Genomic DNA, 7,500 nt, shown 5'->3' with positions numbered 1-7,500 from the left:
CACTCACAAGGCTTTGGTCGGCCTGAGGCTATAGCAGCAGACACTTACCTATGATGCCTGGGCCTAATATATATAATATAATATATTAATAATAATAATAATATAATAATAATAATAATAATATAATATAATAAATGATATTAGGGAATATGATTCCAAACTTACAGGGATAAATTCAATTAGTAATACTAAATCAAATTTCACAATATATAATACATGTATATAAATAGAGAAGAACCACCCGGTAGCAATTCAACTAATTTAATAATATCATTGTTGAATAGCTACATGGTGGTTCCTCTCTAATTTACACACACACACACACATACACACACACACACACGCACACACACACCACACACACACACACACACACACACACACACACACCACAACATACATATATATATATATTTATATATATATTTTCTTTATTGCCCACAGGGGGTTAAACATAGAGGTGACAAACAAGGACAGACAAACGGATTAAGTCGATTACATCAACCCAGTGTGTAACTGGTACTTTATTTATCGACCTCGAAAGGATGAAAGGCAAAGTCGACCTCATATATATATATAATGTGAGAGAGAGGGGGGAGGGAGATACATACATATAAATATATAAAGATATAGATATATACACACACATAGATATACATAGGTATATATGGATATATCTACTCATACGTAAGTACATATGTATGTATATGTGTATAAATGCGCGCGTGAGTATGTACGCTCTCTGTGATCATCAAGACAAAACGATGTTGTTTTAATTTTAAATGTATTTTTCCGCTTATTTAATGTAAAGTTGATTTAATGTAAATTTACTTTCTTTCATTTTCATTTTTAGCAAATTCTCCAGAAAATATAAAAAACTTACAAAAGTGAGTAATTTTCGTTGATATTTTTTTTCTTACTTAATGCAATATTGTAATTTAAAGTCTATCGTCCAGATCTATCTATGACCAAAGTTATTTTAACAAACTATAATCAGCAAACTTTATCAGACATAAATTATGTAACATTACGTTATCTCACGGTAGGGTGTGATTCAGAACCTATTTAGTTGCTAATTCTAGAAGGTCAAGCGATCTCTTAGAAGCCTTGGCTTGTTTGCCCAATGCAATAAAAGCGGGATCTTTTCGGTTTGACCGGCAGTTTTTTAAAAATATTTTCCACGTAACTAAACACTTTTAAACTTCGTATACTGGTAGAATGTGTTTATAAAACATCTTTTTCTCTTGGCTTTATTTAGAAAATTCTATAGTTTGTAAGATATTTAAAGTAAATATTTATAGGCGTAGGAGTGGATGTGTGGTAAACAGCTTATTTACCAACCACATGATTCCGGGTTCAGTCCCACTGCGTGGCACCTTGGGCAAGTGTCCTACTATAGCTTCGGCCGACCAAAGCCTTGTGAGTGAGCCTTGGTAGACGGAAACTGAAAGAAGCCCGTCGTATATATGTATATATATATATGTGTGTGTGTATATGTTTATCCCCCCAACATCGCTTGACAACCGATGATGGTGTGTTTACGTCCCCGTAACTTAGCGGTTTCGATTCTCAGGTGACCCTACGTGTCTCGAGAATAAGTACTAGGCTTACAAAGAATAAGTCCTGGGGTCGATTTGCTCGACTAAAGGCGGTGCTCCAGCATGGCCTCAGTCAAATGACTGAAACAGTAAAAGAGTAAAAGAGTATTTGTTATGCTCTTTTCGGGTTTACCGAAGACGGTGTACTTGCCTTTCGGCTCGTTTCCACGATAGCTTCTTCTGGCGGTCGCATCTTATTCTTTTATTCTTTTACTTCTTTCAGTCATTTGACAGCAGCCATGCTGGAGCAACGCCTCGACTGGTTTTAGTCGAACAAGTCGACTCCAGGACTTATTTTTTAAGCCTAGTACTTATTCTATCGGTCTCTTTTGCCGAACCGTTAAGTTACTAGGACGTAAGCACACCAACACCGATTGTCAAGTGGTGATCGGAGAACAAACACAGACAAAGATACACATACAACACAACACATATATATGCGACGGTACGACGGGCTGGTTTCAGTTTCCATCAACCAAACCCTCTCGCAAGGTTTTGGTCAGCCTGTGGCAATAGTAGAAGGCACTTGTCCAAAGGTGCCACGCAATGGGACTGAACCTGGAACCATGTAGTTGGGAAGCAAGTTTCTTACCACACAGCCACGCAGAGATTCAATAATTTTTATTGCTCTCATAGTGCAGTAATATCTAAAAGAAAGTTATTTTTAAACATCACAAGTTTATGGTGATATATTCGTTTGAAAAGCTACAAATGCGATGTAAGAATCCTGGAGGTTACCTACAGAACTGAGTAATTTGTGGTCGTTGGCGCATCTGCAATATGCCTGAACCATCTTTATTAACAAGAGGGTGCTGAAAAGTTCCTCGCTTTAAGGGTATATGTGGTGGCTGCCCCCTCGTTATCGAGGATGGCCATTGCGTGAAGCTTAATCAATGTTGTTTTCGTGCAGTAGCACTCGAAAGTGACCTGACATAAAGGGTATATATATATATATAGTTCATCAAAAATTTAGATTCAGATGAATATAGTACTTAAGTTAAAGGCACCAGAATTTCGTATGGTATTATCCATATAAATCAAATGGGGTGATTATAATCAAAGTAAGCAACAAGGATATCCAAGGTAATGTAGTACAATTGTTTCATGCTACTTCATTTTATGTGAATGAGCATTGTCCGTTTAATTAAAAAATTCTGTATGTGGCTGAAGATTGCTCGACATTTTAAAGCTGAAGTAATACTTACAGCGTTTAATAAAATGAAGTAGCATGAAACAATTGTACTGCAATACCTTGGATATACCTGTTGCTTATTTTGATATATATATATATATATATATAATATATATATATATATATATATATATATATATATATATATATCTATATATATATATATATATAATAATAAATATAAGAGAGTGTCACTATATTGCTCACTCTAGCACCAGTTAATCCAAAAGGTTTCAACCACGAAAATACATGATTCCCATGAAAGCCAGTACGACTGTTAGCTCACACGGACAGGGCAAGTAAAAAATAACAAAAATACAGATTATTTGGCAATTGTTTCGCTATTAATGAATTAAATGTAATATTACTTACAAAAAAATCCATTTGTAGCTCGTCAGCCAAGACTATCTGGATGAAATCCACTCAATCACAACGCCAGATTTACCATAACGATAAATACGCGTGTGGTTCAATTGATTACATCCGACGTTATAATTCAATGCCCCAACCAACAGCGCGCCAAACTTTCACGGAAAACAAATACAGCATTTAGAAATAAATGCAGCATAATTATAATTAATTAATAAGGGTGAGAGAATTAGATACTAATTTAATAGTATATTTATTCAACACCAAGTGGCCTAGTGCTACGAGAAACCTGGATTATTATAATATTTTATAACATATTATAATATTTTTACAAAATAAATATAAGAGAGTGGTCACTATATTGCTCACTCTAGCCACCAGTTAATCCAAAAGGTTTCAACCACGAAAATACATGATTCCCATGAAAGCCAGTACGACTGTTAGCTCACACGGACAGGGCAAGTAAAAAATAACAAAAATACAGATTATTTTGGGACAATTGTGTCGCTATTAATGAATTAAATGTAATATTACTTACAAAAAATCCATTTGTAGCTCGTCAGCCAGACTATCTGGATGAAATCCACTCAGCCAGTAGATTGTCGGAAGCGACACCTACTGGCTGGCTACGCTGCATTGAAAAGGGGCAATACCCCGAAACGCGTCTGTAGCTGCCGGTCAGTAGTGTGGAGCGACTGACCTCCCTTGTTCGAAGGTTATATGGATACAGTTTGTGTATCAAATAGCTAACTTAAGGCGATGGCCTCATGGAGCTAATAAGCGGACAGCTTTTTTCTTTTTTCTTATTTTTATAAGAATGCCATATTAGTATGGCGATAACTATTATTTTCCGGGAACGCTGCCGCTGTTCTCTTTTAGAGAGACTTAGTTATTTTAATATTTCTATATATATATATATAGCAATAATAATTCTCTAAATGAGATATAGACAGTAACTGCTCCATAACATATATATATATATATACTGGAAATTCAAATAAGTTATTATCTCTAAAAAATCATGATAGAGTGGCCATCAAACATAACAGAATATGCAAAATATATATTAAAAGTCAGGAGGCGCATGAGTGGCTGTGTGGTAAGTAGCTTGCTTACCAACCACATGGATCCGGGTTCATTCCCACTGCGTAGCACCTTGGGCAAGTGTCTTCTGCTATAGCCTCGGGCCGACCAAAGCCTTGTGAGTGGATTTGGTAGACAGAAACTGGAAGAATCCCGTCTTATATATGTATATATATATATATATATATGTATGTATGTATATGTTTGAGTGTTTGTGTTTGTCCCCCCCACCATTGCTTGGCAACCGATGGTGGTGTGTTTACGTCCCATAACTTAGCGGTTCAGCAAAAGAGACTGATAGAACAAGTACTAGGCTTACAAAGAATAAGTCCTGGGGTCGATTTACTCGACTATAAGGCGGTGCTCCAGCATGGCCGCAGTCAAATGATTGAAACCAGTAAAAGAGTAAAAGAGTAAAGAGAGTATAATATACACCTATTTGCTAGAAAGAAGAGTTAAAACTCTCCAAAACCACGCATCTCTCGCTATATGTAAACACGCACGGAGAACGTTTACATGTAGCGAGAGATGCGAGGCTTTGAAGGGTTTTAACTCTTTTTTCTAGCAAACAGGTGCATATTGTACCCTGACGGTTATGTTTCGTTATAGCTCGCAAAGTTCTCAGCAAACTGTCATCCGGATCAGCTGTTTTGTTTGTTAATTTCCGTAAATTTTTATTTATTTATTTACGCTTGTTTTAAAGTGAAAGAGAGGAGAAAGTGAAAGATGTATGAAAGTGTATATGAAATTGACGTGTGTGTGTGTGTGTGTGTGTGAGAGAGAGAGAGAGAGAGAGAGAGAGAGAGAACGTGAGTGCCACTTAAACTTACATGAGAACACACACTTTCACTCTCTCTCTCTCACACACACACACACACATGTACATACAAAAATGTATGCATATGTATTGATGTATATACGTATACATGACAACACACCCCTTCACTCACTCTCTTTCTCCTTCTTTCTCTCTCTCTTCCTCCCTCGCTCTCTCTCTCTTTCACACACACACACACACACACACTTAGGATCTTTTCCGTTTGAACGGCAGTTTTTTAAAAATAATTTCCACGTAACTAAACACTTTTAAACTTCGGATACTGGTAGAATGTGTTTATAAAACATCTTTTTCTCTTGGCTTTATTGAGAAAATTCTATAGTTTGTTAGATATCTGTTTTGTTTGGGTTTTTTTTTTTGCAATTTCTGCAATTTCAACCAATCAATGACGTCTATTGAGGTGAAAACATTCTGTGCCGTATGAATATGTCCCTCGTTTAAGAAACCGATTGGGTTTATTTACATTTCTGAAGAAAAAAAGATACCCTTCCCGCCACCCCTAACCCTAAAACAGATTGAAATGCAATAGATCGATACTAGGGTCATAATTATGGGTGACAATTTCATATGACACCGCTAGAAAAAACTGCCATTCAAACCGAAAAGATCCCACACATATACACGTACAGACATCTTTCACTTTCTCCTCTAGTTTAAAGCAAAAGTAAATGAATAAAAAAAATTTACGGAAACAAACGAACTCAGATGACAGTTCTGCAAGTCAAAACGAAAGATCGCTAGTGAGGGTCCAATAACGAGCTAATAAAAGTAATTAAAAGTTTGATATTCAGGGCTAAATGTGTTCGCTAAATGTGTTCGCATTGGGCAAACAAGCCAAGGCTTCGGATCTTTTCGGTTTGAACGGCAGTTTTTTCTAGCGGTGTCATATGAAATTGTCACCCATAATTATGACCCTAGTATCGATCTATTGCATTTCAATCTGTTTTAGGGTTAGGGGTGGGGGAAGGTATCTTTTTTTCTTCAGAAATGTAAATAACCCCAATCTGTTTCTTAAACCGGGACATATTATAACGGCACAGAATGTTTTCACCTCAATAGACGTCATTGATTGGTTGAAATTGCAGAAATTGAAGAAAAAAAAAACATCCCTAACCCTAACTAACCCTAAAACAGATTGAAATGCAATAGATCGATACTAGGGTCATAATTATGGGTGACAATTTCATATGACACCGCTAGAAAAAAACTGCCGTTCAAACCAAAAAGATCCATAACCTTTGTTCTATGTTATCGTCTCAGCCACACATTTGCGCTCTGACTACCAGGTTTAATTCCACAAAGAGAAACCCCGACATCTACTCTTTTACTCTCTTTTACTTGTTTCAGTCATTTGACTGCGGCCATGCTGGAGCACCGCCTTTAATCGAGCAACTCGACCCCCGGGACTTATTCTTTTTGTAAGCCCAGTACTTATTCTATCGGTATCTTTGCCGAAACCGCTAGTAGCGGGGACATAAACACCACCAGCATCGGTTGTCAAGAATGCTAGGGGGACAAACACAGACGCATAATAAACAACACACGCGTATATATAATATATATATATATATATTATACATATATACGACGGGCGTTTTTCAGTTTCCGTCTACCAAATCCACTCACAAGGCTTTGGTCGGCCCGAGGCTATAGTAGAAGACACTTGCCCAAGGTGCCACGCAGTGGGACTGAACCCAGAACCATGTGGTTGGCTAGCAAGCTACTTACCACACAACCACTCCTGCTAATAAACATTCTTTATCTCGTATTACGGGTTCGTTCGCTAATAATTCTCGACGGGTTCTTTGAAAGAAAATGGCCTTTAATCAAAACTCGGCCACCGTCCTCATAGGAAGCCGTAACGGCAATCAATAATTTTAAAAACAGCTGTTACGCTTTCTGTCAAGGCTAAAAATAAGACGAACATATGTCATTTACTGGTGAAAGTAGGTCGCTCTACTCGAAATGAAAATATCAGGAGTGCAACATCCTTTCTTCTCGGTAACTAAATTCTGATAAGAAAAAAATCATTGCTCGGCAGAATAAAAAAAAGAAAGAAATCACAACAAAATGCTGTTGTGGTTGTGAAAGCATCACTTTAAAAGCAAACGATTTACCCTAGTGACTGGTCAGAAACCCATAGATCATCATCATCATCATCATCATCACCAACCCTGGACATTACTGTCTTCGAGTCGTAGGACACGCAGGGCTGGTTATCATCCAGTTTCCATGGCGTATGAAGTGATCGAGATCACTGAACGGGACACCAGTCCAGTCCAGTCTGTCACTGAGTTACTTATTCACAGCTGAGTGGACACTGATGCAACGTGAAATGAAGTTTCTTGCTCAAGGACATAACGCACCGCCAGGTCTGAGAATCGAAACCGCGATCTTACTACCTTGAGTGCAAACACCCT

General features: G+C 37.3%; 1 long non-coding RNA gene across 1 annotated transcript in view; it reads left to right on the top strand.

Annotated features, from left to right (window-relative positions):
- The window catches only part of LOC115230253, a 16,303-nt gene extending 15,412 nt beyond the window's left edge, over positions 1–891 (top strand). The window contains exon 3 of the long non-coding RNA XR_003883414.2: positions 854–891. This is a non-coding gene — a long non-coding RNA (uncharacterized LOC115230253). The remainder of the gene's footprint in view (positions 1–853) is intronic.
- Positions 892–7,500: the final 6,609 nt, after the last annotated feature.

The sequence above is a fragment of the Octopus sinensis genome, unplaced genomic scaffold (assembly GCF_006345805.1).
Source record: "Octopus sinensis unplaced genomic scaffold, ASM634580v1 Contig15083, whole genome shotgun sequence".
In the NCBI taxonomy this organism is placed as follows: Eukaryota; Metazoa; Mollusca; class Cephalopoda; order Octopoda; family Octopodidae; genus Octopus; species Octopus sinensis.
The sequence above is the reverse complement of the archived record's forward strand: the minus strand, read 5'-3'. Positions and strand labels throughout refer to the sequence as shown.